This window comes from Muntiacus reevesi, chromosome 18 (assembly GCF_963930625.1).
Source record: "Muntiacus reevesi chromosome 18, mMunRee1.1, whole genome shotgun sequence".
NCBI classification, from domain to species: Eukaryota; Metazoa; Chordata; class Mammalia; order Artiodactyla; family Cervidae; genus Muntiacus; species Muntiacus reevesi.
In genome coordinates this window covers 39870339-39893752 of record NC_089266.1, presented here as the reverse complement: position 1 = coordinate 39893752, position 23414 = coordinate 39870339, and the positions used below count along the sequence as shown (strand labels likewise).

The 23414-nt window shown below is 44.8% G+C and overlaps 1 protein-coding gene across 2 annotated transcripts in view; it reads left to right on the top strand.

Annotated features, from left to right (window-relative positions):
• Positions 1–23414, top strand: part of NXN (nucleoredoxin) — a 158178-nt gene that overhangs the window by 76887 nt on the left and 57877 nt on the right. The gene's annotated exons all lie outside the window — the stretch shown is intronic.

Here is a 23414-nt window from a genome sequence, read left to right as displayed (position 1 = left end):
GAGGTGCCTGGCGGGCTACAGTCCATGAGGTCAAAAAGAGTCAGATACGACTGAGCAACGTAGCACACACCAAGTAGATGCAAGTTAGAATATAGACCTCAGGGACTTCCCAGGTGGTCCAGTGGTTAAGACTTCACTTTCCAGTTGGGGATGGGGTGGGGTGGTGGGCACGGGTATAGATTCCATCCCTGGTCAGGGAGCTCGGATCCCACATGCCTCGTGGCCAAAAAACAAAACGTTAAAGGGGAGCAATATTGTAACGAATTCAATAAAGACTTTAAAAATGGTCCACATTAAAAAAAAGAATAGAGACCTGTCTTCTCAAAGTCCATGCTCCTGCCTCAGAACCATCTTGCCTCTCAGAAGATGCTTCTAACCCAGCAGATTGGGTCATTTTTAACATCTGTGCAGAGCGATCGCAAGCTTTTCAATATTACAAACCTTTCTTTCCTCGAAAAGAAAAAAGGCCAACATTCTTGGCCGTCTTTTTTGTAGACGTTAGCTTTGGAGTGATTTTTGGCCTTGTAAGTAAAGTGCTGAAGTGGAGGCCCAGTCCCAGTGGTAAGAATTTGAAAAATTAATGTCATTCATTTTTTTCTTCTCCTTGAACTGGCAGCTCCCTTTTGCCTGTAAATAAACTCACCACCTCCCCGTTCCCACCCAGGGAGGATCCCCAATGCTAGCCATGGTTTGCCAACAGCCTTTTGTCAGGAAAGAGATTTCCTCCTGACTTTTTTGTACCTAATCTGTGACTGGCTGTTTCTACAAGAAGTGGGGAGTGGAGGTGGGGGAAGAACTTAGGTTTTGGAGCCAGATGCCTCGTCCAGTTTACTGCCTGTGTGACCTTGGGCGAGTCTGCTGCTTCAAAGTCTGTTTGGCCATCTCTGAAGTGTTTGTCTGTCCTCTTTAGCTTTTTAGCTATAGCTTTTTAAAAAATTATTAATATTTATTTTTGGTTGCACTGGTTCTCAATGTGGGGAAACAGCATTGCCTTCCAGGAAACTTGTCATGACCAGGAGAATGTCCTTCAGTGCGCTAGGCAGCTCACACCACAGACACACTATTTGGTTCCTTAAAACCCAGGTTGACAAACTTTGAGGCAGAGAAAGAATGGCCTGGGAGGCTGGGGCAGTACATAGCGGGCAGGAGTAGGGGTTCAGGCTGAGGTGGGAACAGAGATGAATAGCTAAAGGAAAGAAAGAGGCAGCTGTGGGCAGGGAGTTATTTGAGAATTGAGTATTGTTCTGAGCTTCTGGAACTTCTAGAGACACAATGTCAAGTCATCCTTAAATAATCCTGAAGCAAGGAATCATTTAACACTGAACTGCAGAGCACCCTGTATTGAAGATGTCTTTGCTGATTACCCAGGGAATGGGCATTATGGAGCTAATAGCTTATGCTGCCTGTAATTTCTCTATTTTCTTTCAACAATAGCGGAACAAGCAGGATGTCAGTAAGGCAGCCCAGCATTTTCCTCCTCTTACTAAACTGAAGTGATTGCCTTTCTCTACCTGACTGATGGGAGAAGAACACATCCGACCCTGGAAGGTGCTTGCAAATGAGTGGAGTTTCCTTTTTCTTTCTGGACCACATGGCCCATCTTGTTAGTTGAGTGTCCCCAAAGCAGTGTTGAGGAGCCCGTGGTGGCTTTGTTTCCACTTTGCCAGGAAGAAGCCAGGCCTCCGTGCTGCAGCCAGGGTGCTCGCCCAGCTGTGGCCCTCACTCCTCTGCCTTTTCTTCCCCAAGACGGAGCACTCAGCTTCTCCAGTGCGCCTGGCTTGGGCTTGCCCGGGACCTGCCAGGAGCTGAAGGCTGTTTTCTTTCTCCCACAGGAAATAATTTTCCTGGGCATGGCAGCCCCGGGTTGCCAATCCCTTGCTTTCACGAAAGCTCACGTGTGTGTGACAGTGGCATTATTGTTGGGCATGCTGAAGTTTCCATTCCAGATCCCATGTTTATCTGCTGCAGGGATTTTTCTCTGAGAGGCATAATTTAAACAGTAAAGTAGAAGGAGGGACAGATTTGGGAAAAAAAAGAATAGTCTCTGATTCTGGCAACTGAGAAATAGGGTGAGGGGTAGTCGAGTGTCCATATGCAAGTGGTTGAACCTGGGTCAGTTTCAGTGGCTGGGGCTGTGCTTGGTCCTTAAGGGAGTTTTGAACTAGATGAGAAAGTCCTATTACCAGGAACAGCTTTTTCTATAAAAACAAATGCCAATTCCAGAGAAACTCCCCTGGGCTAGCGTGGATGAGATGAAACATGATGGGGAGTGGGTAGTTTAATACATGTTTAGATTCAGTTAAAAATGAAGTCAAAATACAAATAAAGAGAAGAGTGAAACCGTTCAGAGAGCATGGACAGTGTGCCAGTTGCTGGGTTCAGTACTAGAGACATATTTAATCCTCTTCACAACCCTGAAAACTATAGGAACAATTCATGAGGCCCGTTTTACCCAAAGGTTTAGCCTTGGAAGAGATCGACAGAATTATGTTGGGAGAAATGAGGTCTCCTTGAGCCAGGAAGTATCACTGTACGGGCTTCTGGGTGGCGTTTAATTTCATGTTGTCCCCACACTGAGCTTCGTCATGCAGAACGTGACAGAGCCCTTCAGCACACACCAGGGCACTTCTCCCGGTTTATGTATTACCTTCTTGCACTTTTCCACTTCCTTGGGGAGCCTCTAGAGAAGAGGAGAAACCCTCTTTCTTTTAAAGATGAACTCTAAAGGGAACCATAAAGGGAAGGAGTGAGCAGAAAAGAGGAGAAAGGAAGTCAGGCCAGAAGTTAAAAGAGAGCTGGTCCTTATTAGTTACCTATTTTATATATAGTAGTATGTATATGGGCTTCCCTGGAGGCTCAGTGGTAAAGAATCTGCCTGCCAAGGCAAGAGACACAGGTTCAATCCCTTGATCCAGGAAGATCCCCTGGAGAAGGAAATGGCAACCCACTCTAGTATTCTTGCCTGGGAAATCCCATGGACAGAGGCGCCTGGCGGGCTACAGTCCACGGGGTTGCAAAAGCATCGGACACGACTGAGCGACTAAACAGCAACAACCAAGTGTGTCAATCCCAGCCTCCCAAGTTGTGAAACAGTTAACGAATAAGGCCCTACTGTATAGCGCAGGGGGACTCTACTCAATACCATGTAATGTCTTAGATGAGAAAAGAATCTAGATATGCATGTATGTATAACTGATTCACTTTGCTGTATACGTAGAATTAACACAGCATTGTAAACCCGCCGTACGCCAATAAAATTTTTTTTTAAAGTGAGAGCTAGGACTCCAGGGAAAACTCTGGAGTGGCTGGCCGAGTGGGCTGCAGGGGCACCTGTGTTTGTCCTCATTTCAGGTGTGGTGCCACCCTGCTCTGCCAGGTAGATTTAAATTTCACATTGTCACATCTCCGTTATGCATCCTGCCGGGAGGGAGCATGTTAGCGCAGGTCATACAAAGCAGGGGAGAGTAGACGGGGGGCCCCCTCTTTCCATCATAACTCTGCCAGAGCCGTGAGAGCTGCCAGCAGGAGGATCCCGGATCAGCGAGGGTCAGGTATAGTATTTCGTGTGGCCTCCCGAAAGCCTCATGCTTGGCTCAGGCTTCTGGACTGTAGAGAGAATTCTTGACAAAGTGAACAGCAAGGAGGGCGTTCTTACCAGAGACTGAACACAGTGGAGAAGGTGCCCTCTTTGAGACCAAGACAGGAAGATGGAGTCCCTCTGTCCAGCCTCCACCTGGATTTTCTTTAGAGACTTCCTTGCTTTCTCCTCTAACAAGATGTCATTTCAAGGAATGTCCATAATCCATGTACACTCAGAAAGTTCAGCTTTCCATGCTGTCTCTGGAAGTGTGACCTGGTACACTGGGACTGACTGGTGCAGTCAACACAGCAGTGAGGGGGCCTCTGTCTGCCCGCAACAGCAGGGTTCTCAACCGGACATTTTTGCCCATTAGGGACATATGACAATGTCTGAAGACTTTTAAAAAAATATGTATTTTCTTATTTATTTGGCTGCACTGGGTCTTAGCTGTGAAATACAGGATCTAGTTTCCTAACCAGGGATCGAACCGGGGTCCCTGCACTGGAAGCGTAGTCTTAGCTACTAGATCACCAGGGAAGTCCCTGTCTGGAGACTTTTTTAAAAATTAAACTTTATGTAGAGCAGTTTTAGGTTTATAGAAAAATTGAGCAGAAAGTAGAGAGTTCCCATATATACCTTCTTTTACCCCAGGTCTCCTGTTATTCAGTTCAGTTCAGTTGCTCAGTCATGTCCAACTCTTTGTGACCCCATGGACTGCAGAACTCCAGGCTTCCCTGTCCATCACCAACTCCTGGAGCTTGCTCAGACTCATGTCCATCGAGTCAGTGATGCCTTCCAACTATCTCATCCTCTGTCGTCCCCTTCTCCTCCCGCCTTCAATCTTTCCCAGCATCAGGGTCTTTTCCAATGAATCAGTTCTTCGCATCAGGTGGCCAAAGTATTGGAGTTTCAGCTTCAGCATCAATCCTTCCAATGAATATTCAGGACTGATTTCCTTTAGGATGGACGGGTTGGATCTCCTTGTTGTCCAAGGGACTCTCAAGAGTCTTCTCTAACACCGTAGTTCAAAAGCATCAATTCTTTGGTGCTCAGCTTTCTTTATAGTCCAACTCTCACATCCATACTTGACTACTGGAAAATCATAGCCTTGACTAGACGGACCTTTGTTGGCAAAGTAATGTCTCTGCTTTTAATATGCTGTCTAGGTTGGTCATAGCTCTTCTTCCAAGGAGTAAGTGTCTTTTACATGGCTGCAGTCACCATCTGCAGTGATTTATTCCTGTTACTAACATCTTGCATTGATATGGTATATTTTTAATTTGTTTTCTTTTTAATTGGAGTAAATTGCTTTACAATAAATGTTGTGTTCATTTCTGTGGTACAACAATGTGAATCGGCTATATGTATACATATATACCTTCCCTCTTGAGCCTCCCTCCCAGCCCCGTGATGTGGTATATTTGCTGGACAACTGTCGTACAGTGTGGTACAATTGATGAACCAACACTGATAATTTATTTAACTAAAGTCCATGGTTTACCAAAGGTAATAATTGTGTTGTAATTCTGTAGGTTTAGGTTTTGACTGATGCATGAAATGACAAGTACCCCCCCCCCGCCCCCACCGTTACAATAAGTACAGAATAGTTTCACTGTCCTAAAATCTCCCATGATTTCTGGAGACTTTTTTTGGGGGGGAGAGGGTGCTTATTGTGGCATGAGGGATCTTAGTTCCCTGACCAGGAATTGAACCCTTGCTCCCTGCGGTGAAAGCGCAGAGTCCTAATCATTAGACCACCAGGGAATTTCCCCCGGAGACATTTCTGATAGTCACAACTGGGAGAGTGCTGCTGACATCCAGTGGGTAGAGGCCAGGAATGCTGCCGAATATTCTGTAATGCACAAGACGATGCCCTAATGAAAAACCAATAGTGCCAAGACTGTGAAACCCCGCCGTACACACTTGTGCAGGTGTTGTCGTGTGTGTGGTGGACATGAGGGTCGTCAGGCTCCAGGGCTGCAGAGGAACCTGGCATTTTGGATGGTGGGAGGCCTGGCTGTGCATTGGCAGCGAAGAGGGAAGATGTGGAAAGTCCTGAGGAGAAAATGAACTGGAACTTGCAGGCAGCGTTTCAGCTGTAATCACTTACACATATTGCTTTAACTCTCACCCTCTTAAATTCAAACCCTGAGGCCTGAGTCCAATTAAAATGCCCCAAATTATAATTATTGGGTTGTGCATGGTGGGGTTAGCTTAGGTTGCTCTCAAATTAAATGCAGTCAGAGCCATCCAGAACTAAAAGCCCAAGTCTTGAGTTCAGATCCCCTGTATTTAAGCTATGTCAGTGATTTCTCACTGCTTCCGTTTCCGCTTCTGAGAAGGAAAACAGTTGTCTTTCTTGTCTTGACTTAGAGTGTGTTCATGAATTGCTCTATGCTGTATACTACACTGTACATAGCTCAGTCAGTAAAGAATCTGCCTGCAATGCAGGAGACCTTGGTTTGACTGAAGATCCCCTGGAGGAGGAAATGGCAACCCACTCCAGTATTCTTACCTGGAAAATCCCATGGACAGAGGAGCCTGGCAAGAGTTGGACACGACTTAGCAACTAAATCACCACCACCGCTGTTAGCTTTTGTGACGCCACTGTTGTGTTATGGGCAGCAAGACATACTGTTAAAGAATTAATTAATTAGAAATTTCTCAAGGACTAGCATTTTTATACTGGAAAGGGCTTATTTGGGGCTTCCCTTCTGGCTCAGTGGTAAAGAAGCCACCTGCCAGTTGAGGAGACCCAGGTTTGATCCCAGGTCCAGGAAGATCCCACATGCCACAGAGCAACTAAGCCAGCGCGTTGCAACACTGAGCGCACTAGCCGTAGAGCCTATGCTCCGCTTCTCCCGCCGCAGTGAGTAGCCCCCTCTGTCCACAACTAGAGAGCAGTGCCCACGCAGCAACGAAGACCCGGCACAGCCAAAAATAACCAACTAAATAAATAATTTTTTTTTTTTTTTTAAAGAAAAGGGCTTACGTGGATGCTGAGGTTTGTGGGTGAGAGTGGTAAGCTATAAGATGACTGCTTTTCAAGACAAGATTTATAAGGGAAAAAAATAACAAGCTTTATAAACGTCAGCAATTCTTGCAAATGGAAGGCTTGTGCTCAAGAATCGAGTGGTGTGGCTTACACTGGTCTCGTCCCGCAGACCTCTCATTGCTCCATAAGTCTTGTCATGTGGCAGCAAAGCCTTTATTCCTCTGATAGGCCTGGCAGCAGAATCAAAAAACCAAGCTGTCTCCCTTAGAGAAAGTAAATATGGATAAAGAGAAATCGTCCTGTTCATAAATTACCTCCTCCACCCTCATCTTCCTGAAGTCATAAAACCCCAAATGTAACCAGAAAAATGATCTTTTGGGGAAAAAAAAAAACTTTCTTTGTGGGTGGGTCTTTGGGCTGGAGAGGGAAAAGCTTTACAGAACAAAAAGCTTCCAACCAAGGCATGTAAAACAAGTTTTATTAAAACGTTAATTATCTCCCACCTGCTGGTACCTTGTGAAGTTCAGAGGAAAAGGGCTAATTGAGAACAGCATTTGATGTTCAGGAGAGTTGCTGGGCTCTTTCCTCTCCTTAAAAGGGATTTGTTCTTAATCAAGATTATTTCCTAATAAGTAGGTCCACACACTGAGTTTGCGTTTGCATTTTTTTTTGATACCGTTTAATTAAGATCCTTCACATGTGCGGTGTCGACTTGGTTGTTTCAAATTTAATGTCTTGGCAAGCTTAGACCTTGGGTTTGAGGCATTTGTCTTTAGACTAACGATGAGAGCTCATGAACTGGCCGTAGTCATGCCCCAAGCATCCTTGGCCTTAAACTTGAAACCCCAGGCTTCACTCATATTTTGCATATTACAGCCCCATAGGAGTCACCTGTCTGCATTTCTCATTTAACTCCACCGTCAGCCTTTTGACCTGAATTGCAGAATCACTCCAGGTATCAGGGCTCAGAGCTTTTCTGTGTGTTGCAACTACAGTATCTTCACCACCTATTAAGCACTTAACAGGCAGGGACTGGGCTTAATGCTCTGCCTTCTTCCTGGATCCTCTAAGAAGCCCAGGGGTCAGGTGACTGATGGGTGAAGGAGCTGAGATTAGAACTTCTTTTCTGACCAGAATCAAGCCTTTAGCCAGAAGGCTGTCCTGCTTTCTCTTGCTGTTCCCCACAAAGACTTAGAAACTAACTCCCACTTTCTGAATCTTGTTTTTATGAGTCTGGAATTTTGAGTGGATCCGTCAATGTTTCTTTATGTTCCAACGTATCAAGAAAGTCCTTTGACATCCCAGCTGTATTTTTTCATTGTGATTGATAATAACAGTTGTCTGAAGACCTTGGAGCTCGCTCTCTCTCTCTTTTTTTTAATCTTGCTGAACTTTCTCCAGCTTTGTTCTAAGATGTACATTCTCTCTCCTCTCTCTCCCTTGTATTACAGGCTCCTTAAACCCAGTCTGCTGTCTTTTCTGTACCTTTGAATGATATCTGTACCACCTCCCTTACAGGTGGTATGAGCCCAAGTTGAAGGGAAAGGAACACTTACTGAGCACATGCCACGTCCCAGGTGCTTTCTGAACGTGGATTATCGCCCCTAGTTTTCTCAGCAACCCTGTGATAGATGTAAACTATATCTTATGAACAAGGAAACTGAAGCTTGGAGAGGTTCAGTATTTAGCTCTGGACTTCATGGCCAGTGGGGTGTAACCGAACAAGGATTCAAAACCAGGGCTCTGTGACATCAGCCTCTGTTCTTTCTACTTGACTGTGCTTCTTTCCATTGAATGGGAATTGGGTTTAATGGCATTTTGCTTTTCCTTAGAGAAAAGGAGGCAGAGAAGGCTTATAGAAACACATGGAAGACATTGTTCTTCCCCACCTCCCCAGAAGCCAGAGGCCATCTCAGTAATGGAGGTTCATTTCCATCAAGGGGGTGGAAGCACTAGGTCATGTAGCTGCCACAAGCCTGCATTTGTTTTATATTATAATCAGCTAGCACACACTTTCTTTGTATTTTTGTTTATCTATGGCTGGTTCTGACAAAACAGATTCTTTTCTTGGCCTCATCGCTCAGGAGAAGTAAGCTGTAGGATTTTAGTAAACAGAGTAGAGAACTAAAATGCCTGTGATTTGAAAAAATCTCCAAATACCTGGTGCAGGAGAAGGTAGCCTTATTGACTTGGTGACAAGAGCTTCCTGCATCCCACTCTTGAATTGCACACTGCCTTGTTGCACAGAATTCTGCACACACCCTCTCCTCCCCGCCATCCATCCCTCACTGCTGTGGTCTCTTCCCTGTGAGGGTCCCATCCAGTCCACCAACCAGTATTTATTGAGCTCCTGCTAGATAAAAGTTGGTTATGTATTCTGACATTTTTGCCGAACGTGTTGTGCCCAGATTGTTCGGCAAAAATGTCAGAATACATAATAGACCGCGATCAAGGCATTCTTCCTTTTGATTTAGGTCAGGATTCAAAGCGCCCAGAGGAGTAAGCTATTATTTCTCTACCTTCTGTACATCATGTCTTTCAGGATCACAGGAAAGGATTTTGATCTGCTTTCTAGAACTGAACCTTTCAGGATCCAGCCATTTCCCTTCAGAGCCTTAAAAGTCATTGTGCCATGGAGACTTGATTTCCTGTCCTTGCATCCCTTTTTCCTGCTGATTTACCCTGCTCCTCCTTGGAATCCCTGGCTGTTCCCTCACCACAGTGACTTCTAGTAGCCTAGCAACATTGGTCTCATGGAGCAAAGCCACCCGGGTACTGCTGGCCCTGCCAAGGAGAGATCACGTGAAGGTATCAGGTAGCCAGCAAAATATATCTCCTTGGACTAGATATTCCTTTGGCTTGGTAAGGACAAACCTCTTTAGTCCAGCCTGGATATAAGGGGACCTTCTGCTTGCTTTATTGATTTTTTTTTTTTAAAGCCAAAGCAATGTTAGCAGAGCCAAGAATAATGCTGGAACGATTCTGTACAAGATCATGATCTTGCACAGTTTCCTGACAGCAGTCCAGCCTGCCATCCACTTGGGACCTGAGAGCTTTGGTTGAGAAACCCTGCACTGCGATCAGAATGTGATGGATCTGAACACGAGCCTTTAGCTTCTGATGGACCCCACCTCATGCCAGCCTCTTGCTGCCTTTTGTGTGGCTCTCAGCCAGGGTTGTTTTTTTTTTCAGCCAGGGTTTTTGAGTTGTGTTCAGAGCCTTTGTTTAGGATTTCCTAAGGGACATCAAAGGCTTCCCAAGTGAAGCAGTGGTAAAGAATCCGCCTGCTGATGCAGGAGACACAAGAGATGCAGGTTCGTTCTCTGAGTTGGGAAGATCCCCTGGAGAAGGAAATGGCAACCTACTCCAGTATTCTTGCCTGGAAAATTCCATGGACAGAGGAGCCTGGTGGGGTATGGCCCACGGGGTAGCAAAGAGTTGGACACAATTGAGTGTGTGTGCGCGCGTGTGCGCACACACACACACACACACACACACAAAGGGACATCAAAAGCATGTCCCTAGGTCAGCACAGAGCCTGTCTTCAGAACGAAGCATCTGCAAAAAGAAAAGGAAAATACTTTAATTCCAGAGACTATTCATGGCTGAGAAATGGAAGACTGGAAGCAAGTGATGCCCTGTGGAATCCTTAATCCCTCTTAGTGTCTGTCTGCCTCCTGCTCAGACCTGCACATCTTGTCAATACAGTCGCTATCTAAGCCTTGCCCGATCTGTGTGGGACCTGTCAACTCACCCTTGTACCCCCTCATCCCACCCAGGAAACATGGCTTAGGACTGCTTTGTCTTAACTGTCCCTCTTACCCCTGAAATGACACTTGCCAGACTTCTCTTTCATACACACTTCAGTTATTCTTCCTTGTCTTCAGCTGAATATCTGGTGGGGAAAACCCCATGTGTTAATAAACAGCGAGTTTTAAAACATCATTTTCATTGTGTCTGGAAATTACAAGTACAGGACAGTGGGCAGCCCTGGCAAGCTGTGTATGACTGTTACCAAACTAAGATGAGCCAGCTCTCCACGAGGATCTTCAGTTTACCAGCTGACTTTATTGGGGTGGATTAAGCAGATATGAGAGTGTGGCAATGATGTTTTTGATTTCTGGTCCCCTAGGATTTAGATGGGTGATTGGGATACAGCCGCTTAAGAATTTTCAGCACAAGTTCTAGAAACATGTTTTACCAGGACCTCCAGAGGCGACGAGACATCATTTCAAGCTGGTTCATTGAGTCATAAGAGGCCATCCATCCCTTTTCTGGTATCTGAATGTCTGTATCCTCATCCAGGACACTGTATCTCCTCATTATCTAGGGGACTAGAAACCAAATTAGGAACCAGAGGGGTTTTTAGAAAGGCAGGTGGATGGAGAGGTGGGGGGATATGACCACTGAATTTCTGTCCCCCAGGCAGTGCTGGGCCTACTTCTGGTACTTACTTCTGTGAACCCTGATTTTCTCTACTCTTTGCTGACCACACCCCACATCACCACTCACAGTGCCCCAAGTCTTTCTTTAGATGTACAGTAAGTCCCCATATGAGTTCAGTTCCAAGAGCACCCTCATAAGTCCAATTTTTTCTTCAATCCAACAAAATTAGCCTAGGTACCCAACTAACACAATTGGCTACAGAGTACCCGGTGTCTCAAACAGTAAAGAATCTGCTTGTAGTGCAGGAGACCCGGGTTCAATCCCTGCGTTGGAGAGATCCCCTGGAGAAGGAAATGGCAACCCGCTCCAGTGTTCTTGCCTGGAGAATCCCTTGGACAGAGGAGCCTGGTGGGCTAGAGTCCATGGGGTTGAAAAGAGTCGTACATGACTGAGCAACTAACACACACTGTACTGTAATAGGCTTATAGGACTTTTTATACAGATAATACATAAAAAGCAAACCCAAAAACTGTAACACTTTTAATCTTACAGTAGAGTAACTTGAGAAGTACCAACTGCTTTCATGCTTGCTTCTGGACATCCTGGGCTTGAAATAAAGATACTGTGCCACTGTATGATACAGTATACTCTGTGGTACTGCACAGTACACAGGAGTACACCCACCTGTAGAGGATGCATGCACGTGACAATGTATGCCAGCCACGTGAACCGCATGTTCGTTCCAATCTTTGAAAGTTTGCAACTTGAAGGTTCATATGTAAGGGACTTACTGTACTCACCCCACTCACCAGGTCGAGGTCTGTGGCCTTGCTGCCCTCATTTTTGTACCTTGACCTCTGGGCTTCAGTCTCCCCTGAACTCTTCACTAAGTGAGCTTTCCCCTGAACTTGTTTGTTCAGGAATTTCTGGTTTTCCCAGGGCTGTGCCTGCTTTGGGGACAGGATTCCTGAGCTTGTCCTCATAGGTGGTCTCCCTGAAGGGGAGGTTTAGTGTCTTCGCCCAGGATGTTTAGGCGAGCTTTTTTCTTTCTTTAGCCTGAGGTCAGGAAGGTGCTGTAGGAGTTTGGAGCTGTGGATGTCATCCAGGAACAAGGACTACTTTTACGACAGCCAGGCTTCTGCCCAGGGAGCTCAAGAGAGAAAAGGATAGAGAAGGAGAGACCTCGACTGTGAACAGGGTGTTTCCACGACTGAAAAGCTCAGATTCAGAAACAGAGGGTCAGGCTCCTTTATCCAGATCAGCTCTCTTCTTCCCCACAGTCTTTTCCTTCCTATTCTCGTTGGCCCAGTCCCTGCACGTGTTGGTATAAAGGACCAACAAGTGGGAAGGAAAGAGAAAAATAGTCCTTTTTATTTTTTAAATTTAAAAATGGGAAATTTATATTCTGTGAATTGATACCCAAGACCCAGTGGAGGGAGGAAGAGGCGAGATCATTTCTTAGAGATCTTTCTCTCACCTACCCACCCACCAGCTTCCTCCTGGTGCTCCAGGGCCTGGCTTTTAGGGACCATGCTGGCTTGTATCTCATGGTCACTCATGACCAAGCAGAGTCCAGCTCACTTTCCTCACATGCTCTGGGTTCTGCAGGCTCCACGCTCCATGGGATCACAGTTCCAACGGCCCAGCTCTGCGCTTCCTATCGCCTCTTGGGAGGATGCAAGCTGATTGCCTCCTCATGTCCTCAGCAGCCAATATAATCAACCTCTCCTTCAACAAACAGCTTCCCACAAGTGTTCTCTAGGTCCTCAAGCCTTCCGGCTTCTCCTCCCAGAATGACCTACAACACACCCCCTGTCCCTTAAGGCAATACTCATGTAAAACATTCTCTGCTCAGTTCTCAGTTCTTACCTACTATGGCTTTGGTTTTAAAGATTTTTGCTATTTTAATTGAGAGCCATTATTAGGGACTGTAAACTTACTGTGAGTACATCCCTCATTCTCTTGAAATTCTATACATTAAGTTTGGTTCTTCATTCTAACTTATAGCCCAGGATGGGTCTGAGCAGGTAGAAATGTGATGTGTGGGGTAAGCACAGTTGGGGACCTGCTATTCAGCCCTTTGGCAGCTTCCTGGTGGCACAGAACAGACCCCACTCTGACCTCCCTCCTGTCACTGCTCATTGAGTGACCTCAGCAAGGTCATCACAGAATCACAGTGAGTCTTGCTTTCCCATTCTACAAAAAAGGGGATCTACAGCCATATAGAAAGTGAAAGTGTTAGTCGCTCAGTCGTTTCCCAACTCTTTGGGACCCCATGAACTATATGTAGCCTGTCAGGCTCCTCTGCCCATGGAATTCTCCAGGCAAGAATACTGGAGTGAGTTGCCATTTCCTTCCCTAGGGGATCTTTCCAACCCAGGGATCAAACCTGGGTCTCCTGCATTGCAGGTGGATTCTTTACCATCTGAGCCAGCAGGGAAGCCCACATCCATATAACAGTGACTCAAAAAACACTGTCTCAAGTTTGGGTTGACATGTCACACTGCTGTGATGAAAACGGATAACCAACAAGGATCCACTGTATAGCACAGGGAACTCTGTTGAATGTTAGGTGGCAGCCTGGATGGGAGGGAAGCTTGGGATGCATATACACGAGGGAATGGATACGTGTATATGAACGGCTGAGTCCCTTTGCTGTTCCCTGAAACTATCACAGCGTTGTTAATTGACCACACTCCGGTGTAAAATGAAAAGTTAGAAAAACGTGTCTTGGGGGAGCAACAAGGTTTTCCATTTTGTCTTCTAGGGAAGCAATGTGGTAATGGGCAACAAGATAGGTTTTTGGCATTAGAACTCCTTTCTGTTCTAGTTTTACTACTCCATGGCTCTGAGTCCATAAATAAAGTTACTTAACCTCTCTGAACCTCAATTTTCTTGTATGTAAACATGGGGCTGATGATGATGTAGCAGGGGTTAAATTATGTGAGAGGCCAGGGCAATGAAAGGTATGCAATAGGCACCTCATACTAGGTGATTGTAAGGAGCTTGGTTGTTGGAGCACTAGAGACACTTGATAGTTGGGTGTGGCAAGTGACTTGACTTAACCCTGGAAAATCTTTTGGGTACTGTTGAGTTTTGCCAGCAAGCCAGGTAACAGCATCGGTGTCTTCCCTGGATGTCCTGGATGTTCACTTTGCTCTTCAAGGTAAGTGAAGTGAAAGTCGCCCAGTTGTGTCTGACTCTCTGCGACCCCATGGACTATACAGTCCATGGAATTCTCCAGGCCAGAATCCTGGGGTGGTTAGCGGTTCCCTTCTCCAGGGCATCTTCCCAACCCAAGGATTGAACCTAGGTCTCCTGCATTGCAGGCCGATTCTTTACCAGCTGAGCCACAAGGGAAGCCCAAGAATACTGGAGTGGGTAGCCTATCCCTTCTCCAGGGGATCTTCCCGACCCAGGAATTGAATTGGGGTCTCCTGCACTGCAGGCGGGTTCTTTACCAACTGAGCTACCAGAGAAGCCCAAATGACGTGCAAACCATTTCAGGCCTTCACTATGCAACCTTCATTCATTCAGCAAAGAGTTAAGCCAGTTCCTATACTTTCCTAGTGCTTGAACAGGTACTGGCTGAACACAGTAACCACTGTTTACAGTTGAGTCCGTACGGACAAAAGAAGACCAAGCATCACCGTGCAGAGTGATGATTACCGCTGAATGAGCTAATGTGTGTAACATGCTCATACCAGTACCTGGCCTGGTCATATGAACTGTTTTGTAAGCATGCAAGCTCCATTCCAGCGTAAGAGGATGTCTGAGGCTGAGGGCCTAGGAGGGCTGCTTTGGAGAGAGACTTGTGTGAATAGGTGGTGCTTGATCTGCATCTTAGGGAAGACTAGGGACTCACCAGGTGCTCAGGTGTGAAGATGAGGGTGGGCAACATTGAGTGGGAGGAGGATGCTGCAGGCAGATGTAACTGCTGAAGCAAAGAGCTGTTTGATGCATGACAGTGAAGGACTGCCTGCACTTATCTAGCTGAGGAATTTGGTCTTTATCCTCAGGGTGACTGGGAATGATAGAAGGATGTTTTCTTTTTTTTTTAATTATTTTTTAAATTAGAGTATAGTTGCTTTGTAATGTGTGGTTTCTGCTGTGCAGCAAAGTGAATCAGCTATGTGTATACATACATCCACTCCCTCTTGAGCTTCCCTCCTCCCCCCATCCCACCCCAACCCTCTAGGCCATCACGGAGCACTGGGCTGAGCTCCCTGTGGTGTATAGCAGCTTCCCGCTAGCTGTCTGTTTTACTCAAACTCAACCCACCCTCAAAAAAAGGATGCTAAGTGGAGTTTTATTTTTGGATAACGACAGATTAGGGGACCAGCCTGGAAATGGTTGGAAGGCAGATGTAGTTAGTAACTTGGATCCAATCTCCCACTAAGGCAGTTGGGATGGAGGGCAGGCAGGGGATGTGGTCATGGGGGTGGGGTGGATTCAGGAGGGGAAGTGACTGAGTAGACAGGAGGGAAGAGGGAAGCATGTGGCTGGACTCCCAGTCTTCTGGCGTGGGAAACCAGGTGGAGGCTTGATGCCATTTACCAAGACTAGGAACAGTAGCAGAGAAAGACAGGGACGGTGTGTTCATTGGTGGGAAAGTGAACACACCCAGCTGGAACGTGCCACATGTTCACTCTGGAGTTCTCAGTTACTTACCCCTAGCGCGCTCAGTCGTTCGGTCGTGTCCGACTCTTTGTGACCCTATGGACTGTAGCCCACCAGGCTCCTCTGTCCATGGGATATTCCAGGCAAGATACTGGAGTAGGTTGCCATTTCATCCTCCAGAGGATCATCCCGTCCCAGAGATCGAACCCTCGTCTCCTGTGTCTCCTGCATTGGTAGATGGATTCTTTACTGAGCCACCTGGGAATCCCCACTTACACCCAGACTGAGGAACAAATGTTTGGTTTTTCTTTTTGGCATAAATTTGTGTGTGTGTGTGTGTGTGTATAACTTAATACACTAAAACACACAGATCATAAGCATTCAGTTCAATGTGTTTGGACAACTGTTAAGTAAATATCATTTAAAACAAGGTGTAGAACATCTCCGTTTTTTAGAAAGTGCCCTGACACTGTCCCCAACCCTTAGCCCATCACTTTTGGTCTCCTGTCACTTTTAGTTTTCCCTGTTCTAAAATGTCATATAAATGGAATCATATACAGGCATTTAAGGTCCATAAGGATAGTGCATGTTGCTGTGTGTATCAGTACTGTGCTGTTTGTTAGAGCTGAGAAGTTTTCCAATGAATGAGCACTCAGGTCACAGTTTCTCCCTTCTTCTGTAGATAGAGCTGTGAATTACTTCCAGTTTGGGGGGGGACCGCTATAAACATTTTTGTATAATTCTCTTTATGGATAGATTTTTCATTTTCCTTGGGTGAATCCCATGAGTAGTATGGTAGGTTATAGAGTAAATGTATATATATGTTGATAACAATCCTTCAGAGTAGTTGTACCATCTTATCTTCCCACCAGCAGTGTTTTCACTTCGTTTCAACTCCTCACCAGCATTTAGTGTTGCCAGTCTTTACTTTTTGCTCTTCTTCTGTGTGTGAAGTGGGTTTAATTTGCTTTTCCCTGATGATTAATGATGTGGTAAACCTTTCCATATGCTTATTTGGCCATCTGCCTATCTGTTTTTTGAAGTGTCTATTCAAATCCATTGCCCATTTTTTATCAGGCTGTTCATCTTTTTATTATTGATTTGTAAGAGTTCTTTATGTAGTCCGGGTAGGAATTCTTTGTGAAATACACATTTGCATACGTTTTTGGTTTAAATTTTTTTTTTTTTTTTTGCTGCACCAGTCAGTATGTGGGATCTTAGTTCCCTGACCAAGGATAGAACCCTCACCCCTGACGTTGAAAGTATGGAGTCTTAACCACTGAAACACCAGTGAAGTCCCCATTTTTGGATTTAATATCACTTGGTTCTACCCGTTTAGAGGCACTACACACCAGAGGCATTTTCACATTCTTGTCAGGAAGTGTTAAGATGTCATATGCTTTAGTTATTATCATCACTTATTTCTGTTGTTGGAAACAGCAGCAGAAAGTAGGTTTTGCCTTCTGTTCTAGCTTTACCATTCACTGACTCTGGCTCCATAAAAATCACTTAACCTCTCTGAACCTCTCTTTTTTCGTGTATGAACATAGCAGTGGTGATGATGCACATCTTTCAGGGCTGTTTTGGAGATTAAATGCAATCATGTGTATGAGGGGCACTGTTGCTGACTCTTGCAGGCGGGGATTTGAGCTGAGTGCTGCCCACGCAGGCACATGACAGCTTCTATATGTTAAGAAATGTATTTATTTGTGGTAACAGAGTTCTTCCCACCTGCTGAATAACCAGCATTAGAGTCTTTCTAAAGTAATATTCCTTTGCCTTATTAAAAAAGAAAGGATTGTAAATTCCAAACTTCAAATCTCACAGTGGAGAAAATATTGTAATTGAACCCTCCTGTGTCCAGCCCTCAATGGTTCACAGCCAGTACTATTTCATCCATAGCCACCTACACTAACATTTCCTCCTTAGCTTACTTTGAAGCGAGTCCCAGACGTTATATCATTTCCATCATGAATGTGTTGGTGTGTATTTCTAAAAGATAAGGACTCCTTCAAAACATACATGCACACAACCAAAATGTCATTATTACACCTTAAAAATTAATGATTCTAAAAGAAAAAATTAATGATTCCGTAGTAATACTTTTTTTTAATGGTTTATTTGAATGACTTTTGTCTGAATTTTGATCATCACAACAAGCTAGCTCCCTTTTATCCTGACTGGCTCTTGTTTTTGTTTTTTTCTTTTTAATCAAAAAATTTTTTAAAAATTGAAGTATGGTTGACATCCAGTGTTGTGGCAACCTGTGCTGTAAAGCAGAGTGACTCAGTTATATACGTATGTACATTCTTTATTTTCTTTTCCATTATGGCTTATCCCAGGAGACTGGATGTAGTTCCCTGTGCTATGCAGTAGGACCTTGTTGTTTATCCATTCTAAATGTAACAGTTTGCATCTACTAGCCGCAAACTCCCAGTCCCTCCCTCTTCCCCACACCCCGACCCCCGCTCTCCCTTGGCAACCCCAATTGTGTTGTTCTCTATGTCTGTGAGTCTGTTTCTGTTTTCGTAGATAAGTTCATTTGTGCTTACTGGCGCTTCTTGAACTTGTATATAGGTTTTTTGGGGTCATATATTCTGCAATTCAGCTGTCTGATTCCCCTTCACTTTTAAAAAATATTTATTACGTATATATGTATTATTTGGCTGAGCTGGGTCTTATTAATAGTTGCAGCATGTGGTATCTTTAGTTGCAAACTCTTGGTTGTGGCATGTGGGTTCCAGCTCCTTGACCAGCGATTGAATCTAACCTGGGCCACCTGCCTTGAGAGCATGGAGTCTTAGCCACTGGACCACCAAGAAAGTGCCTCTTCACTTTGTTTTTCTTAAAACCTTTATATCCAGTATAACATACATACAGAAAAGTACAAAAGACAAATGCACAAGTAGGTACATTATTGTAAAGTGAACTCCCATGTTCAGTTCAGTTCAGTTGCTCAGTCATGTCCGACTCTTTTCGACCCCATGGACTGTAGCACGCCAGGCCTCCCTGTCTATCACCAACTCCCGGAGTTTACTCAAACTCATGTCCATTGAGTCGGTGATGCCATCCAACCATCTCATCCTCTGTCGTCCCCTTCTCCTCCCGCCTTCTATCTTTCCCAGCATCAGGGTCTTTTCAAATAAGTTAGCTCTTGGCATCAGGTGGCCAAAGTATTGGATTTTCAGCTTCAACATCAGTGCTTCCAGTGAATATTCAGGACTGATTTCCTTTAGGATGGACTGGTTGGATCTCCTTGCAGGTAACTGCATCTCGATCAAGAAGCAGACCCTTGTCAGACTCTCTGAGCCTCCTGTGCACCCCCTCCTTGTACAAACCCCTCCTCGCCTTCACCCTGGTTTTTATGGCAATCACTTTCTTGCCTCCCTCAAAAGTTTTCATCCTAAGTGTGCCTCCCTAAACACTGTGGTTTAGTTTTGCCTGTTTGGGAGCTTTATATAAGTAGAATTATTTATTAATCTTAGAATGAAGCCACATTTGTCACCCTTTTCATTTAGAATAAGTGCTTTTGTGTCAGAAGAACTCTTTCAGCATGCTGAGATTTTCATTCCTGTTTTTTCTTTCACCTTCTGTTATTTTGGAAAAGCTTCATTGTCCTGCCTTTCACGTTTAGGGCTCTTTTTCACTTTTCAGACCTATTTTCAGCCTCACTTTTCCCAAGAAGTCATTCCACAACCATTCAGACTCTAGCTGATTGTCCTTTGTTCTCACACCTCACTCCAATACCTGATATTTTCTGAGTGTGAGCAGAGGCGGGGCTTTTGCCTCCTGACAGAGAAGGAGCAGAAGGGGAGGGAGAATTTTTGACGTGTTTGAACCAATGGGCCCTGGTGTGATCAGCCTTATGGAGCAGTGGCCCAGGCTCTGGGACCTAATGGAGAAGGGACTCATGTCAGATAGCCATATCCTATTTTCATATTTTAAAAAAATTGTTTGACCATACCACATGGCATGTGGGATCTTAGCTCTCCAACCAGGGATCAAACCCATGTCTCTTACATTGGCAGCATGGAATCTTAACCACTGGACTTCCAGGGAAGTCCCTAGTCTTATCCTATTTTCAGACCAAACGCTCTGGTTAGTTTCCAGTTGGAAATACCTGTTTTTCATAGTCATCTTACTCTTTTGGCAGAAAGGATGCTCGGTTCCTGAGTATGTATAAGGAATTTGACCAATAGACCCCCAGCTCTGCTCCCTTGGGGGGGGGGGTTCACCTCTTTTCCTTGCTTCTCCCTTCCCCTAGCCCCCTCCCCTCCCGTCACACCCCTCCCATTTTTGGGTCTTTATGTGTGCAGGTCACAGTCACTTGGAGGGCTCCTTGGTTTTCCGTGGCCTCCCTATTTTGAGTCTGATTGTTTGGTTTTAATCAGAAAAATAAACACTTATTTTGAATTTTCTCCCTAACCTATATGAGCCAGGTTCAAAAGATCTTTTTTTTTTTTTTTAATTCTACCACATGTGAATTACAGGAAATGATCTCCTATTGGGGAAATGGGTCATTTCCAAGATTTTTCTCTCCAGGAAAATTGTAACTTATTAGTTAACAAAGAACAGCTCAAACAGGCAACAAAGAAGCACTTATTAAGATCTTTTCTCCTTTTATGTGTCCCTAATCACAATCTAATCATAAACCTCAGTCCTGGTAGTTAATCCAAAGTTATTTAATTAAATTCTTTAATTTTACATATGAGGGAAAAAAAAAAAAAAAAACCCTATACAACATACATAAAAGAGAAAGAATGGTTTTCTCAAGGGTTTGGGTTGCCTTCAGAGACCAGGATTAGGAATTCTGCCCTGAGTGATAAGACCATCCCCTTCCCCCCATAATGATTTTTTAAAAATCACTGTGAACTCATTTTTTTTAAACATTTCTTGAATGAAACCTCATCCTTGAGTTTGGTGCATCAAAAGATTTGCTTGGAGTAATAGTGGAATTTCTCTCCTTCAGCAAACAAAATATGGCTCAGAGATCCTACTTGAAAGATGAATTGGTCTTAATGTCATTTTGTTCGTCATTTTCTTCTTGGACCTAAATAGTGCTTCACCACAGTGGGTATTGTGGTTGAATTCCATACCTGTGAGAGAAGCTTCTAGAGACCTTTGGCTTAAAACGCACGTACTTAGCCAAGTTCTTCTGAATCATCCTTTTTGCTGACCCTCTTACTGGAGGCCAAAAAGAGGCAGTTATAGGAAGCACTTTACTCCGAGCTCAGAATGTATCCACCCAAGTTGGGGAAGGGTGACACCCCTGCCCATCACTCAGCCTGCGCTGTCCTCACCTGGTTGCTGGTGAGGCCTCTGGTTGTCTGGTCCAAAACCAAACTTACTCCCCCGCCTTCACTTGTCTTTCTTCCACTTTGTTCTCTCCTCTCTCTACCCACCCATTCTTTCTTCCGTGCGTTCATTTAACAAATAGTTGAGCTTTTAACTGGTTCTACCGGCTTTTTTATTTTTTAATAATTTTATTTATGTATTTTTTTTTTTTTTGACTGTGCTGGATCTTCATTGCTACGCAGGCTTTTCCCTAGTTGTGGGGAGCAGAGGCTACTCTTCAGTTGCGGTGCTCAGGCTCCTTATTGTGGTGGCTTCTCGTTGCAGAGCGCGGGCTCTCGGGTGGCCCACTAGGGTGGTTCCCAGGCTCTAGAGCACAGGCTCTGCAGCATGTGGGGTCTTCCTGGATCAGGAATTGAACCCGTATCTCCTTCACTGACAGGCAAATTCTTTATCACTGTGCTGCCAGGGAAGCCCTCTGCCTGCTTTTTAAGGCTCTGGTTAGCTCTGATAACAGGGTTATACTGACTGTTTACCCAGGCTACAAACCTTGGCATTTCTCAGCTCACTCCCCCCCGCCACCCCATTCTCCAAATCTAACTAGATCCCAGCGCCATCGTTTCAAGTAATCTCTTAACTAGCCCACGACCTCCAGTCTCATACACTCTGCACAAGCCCCAGGATGGCCTTTCTACAGCATCAGTTGTCCATATCACCGCCCTGCACACAAACCTTTATAGTTGATGGATTAAGTCCAGAACTCCCTGTCGTGGATGCCAAGGCCTCCTACCACTGAGCCCACCTTGACGCCACCCTCTACCATGCCAGTCTGCTCCAGAGAGCCTCAAACCACCTTTGTGCCTTTGTGTATGCTGACTCCTCCACTGGGAATGGCCTTCCCACGTGCTCTGTTTTGTGAAGTTGTGCTCAGAGTAAGCTGTATACATTCATTGTCTCTTCATCTGTCACCAACTCTAAGAAACCTTCCTTCCGCTGTGTTTTATCACTTGGCTTTACAGATCTCTGTTATGGCATTCATCACCCGTATTCTCATTAGTTCTTGTGTGTCTCCCCATCCAGACTGTGTCCCCAGAGTGCAGCCCAGGTTTTCTAGGTCTGGCTTCATTTCTATGGTTTGTTTCAGTGATGGCATCAATTAGAGTTAGGCTCGTCAGTCCACATGGCTTCAGGCTCACCCTGTCCCACTGCTCCCCACCCTCCTCACTAGCCTCCAATGCTTTGTATTCCACCGTCCTGAAAACTTTCTGTTCCCCTCAAACGTGCTGTACTTTACCCTGTCTCTTGCTCTGTCTTGGATGCCTTCCCCCGTCCTGCTCATGACCTGCCTAATAAAATTCAGTTCATTCTTCAAAAAGCAGCTCAGATGTCTCTTCCTCCTTCCCCTTCACTTGCTCTAACTTGTAGCAAGATTAAATAATAAAAATAGCTAATACTTAACATGGCACTAACTCTTAAGTCCCAGATACTCTTCTAGGCATATGGTTCTTGACACAGAGTAAGTAATCAGCCAATGATAAATAATATTATTTCTCTTTTTAATTATAAGTTGCATTATGTCAATTGCATTGTTAATGTGTTTCTTCTTTTGTCATTTTCACCTTTTGTTCCAGCTAATTTATTTACTTATTCATTTAGAGCAGATTCCGGTTCTCATGCAGGACTCTTTCTACAGTGATGACGGGTTGCCTTTGTGAAAAAGGGATTTTGTGTGAAAGGAGAGAACTCATGCAGAAGAATGTGATTCTGTGTTAAGAGTGAGTGTTGGAGAATTAAAAGAAACAGAAGTGTTCATTCTCATGAGACCCCTATTTGCTTCCCCTGCCTCCATCCCACCCTTTCATTGTCCTAGATGAAAAAAATGACTGCCTCCTGTTTTTCCCCAGGGAAATGGTTTAAGTACAGGAGTTTGCTTTTTCTTTGGTGGAGGGAGGCAATTTCCTATAAACTCATTTGGATATTATCTTCATTAATGTGAACAAAGCTTCTAGAACTTCTCTTCCCCTAGCACATCAAACACAAGGGCTCAGGAGGTCTCAGATAAGCAGAAGCTAGAAGTTTCCAGTAAGAGTCTGATGTCATCCAGTGTATCATCTTGAAGGTGATAGACTCTTTCTGTGATGTGCAAAAGTCATTGATTTGGGCTTTGTGTTACTCTGGCTTCTCTAGAGAAACAGAACCAATAGGATCTGTCTCTCTAATATAGTTAATGTGTGTGTGTGTGTGTGTGTGTGTGTGTGTGTGTGTGTGTGTGTGTGTGTGTGTATGTTTCTAAATGAAAAGATTTATTATAAGGAATTAGCTCATGGAGTTCTGGCGGCTGAGAAGTCTCTAGATCTGTATTTGGCAAGCCCAAGACCAAGGAGAGCCAATGATGTAAGTTCTAGTCTGAGTTGCAGTCCAGAAGCAGGATAAGATCAATATCCCAGCTGGAAGACAGACAGAGAATGAACTCTTTCTTAAGCAGCCTTTTGTTCAGTTCAGGCCTTCAATGGATTGGATGAGGCCCACCCACATGGGGGA